This window comes from Pseudophryne corroboree, chromosome 6, assembly GCF_028390025.1.
Source record: "Pseudophryne corroboree isolate aPseCor3 chromosome 6, aPseCor3.hap2, whole genome shotgun sequence".
NCBI lineage: Eukaryota > Metazoa > Chordata > Amphibia > Anura > Myobatrachidae > Pseudophryne > Pseudophryne corroboree.
In genome coordinates this window covers 257,416,147-257,416,800 of record NC_086449.1, presented here as the reverse complement: position 1 = coordinate 257,416,800, position 654 = coordinate 257,416,147, and positions in this window count along the sequence as shown.

The window sequence follows — 654 nt, the reverse complement described above, 5'->3', positions numbered from 1 at the left end:
GCAGACGATGTCACAGTCATCTTGTCAGATCCATCAGAGGCGGATGGTGTGATGTCGGCTGTCCAGGAGTACTCGGAGGCTTCGGGTTCTCAGGTCAACCAGGATAAGAGCGAAGTTTTCTGGATGGGGGAGGAGGGTCGTGAGTTTGACCTTCCGGATGGCCTCCCCCTGGTAAGCCAGGAGATCAAAGTTTTAGGTATCAGATTTGGCCCGGGCGATTATGCCACCCGAAATTGGGATCTTAGGCTGGATGAGGCCAACCAGAAGGTAGTGCATTGGAAGAGATGGAAGTTGTCTCTCAGGGAAAGGGTTGATCTTATTAAGACTTTCCTGATCCCTATTTTTTTATATGTCAGTTATGTGTGCCTTTTGCCGGAATCTAGGTGGACCAGGATTTATGCTCTGTTTTTCCAGATGCTCTGGGGAAATAGGCTGAATCTAATCAAGAGGGTTGTCACCTACAGGTCGAGGAGGGAAGGAGGCCTGGGAATGGTCAACCCAGTGCTATTCTTTTTGTTGACCTTCCTTAAATTACATTTGGAAAGCTTCCAGTTGGAGGCCCCTCCTCGATGGGTAGAGGGCTTTAGAGTCTGGATGTCCCCCTTTCTCAATGCATGGTTAGAAGGTGGAGGTGTGAAGAGTTTGCGAGTTAGA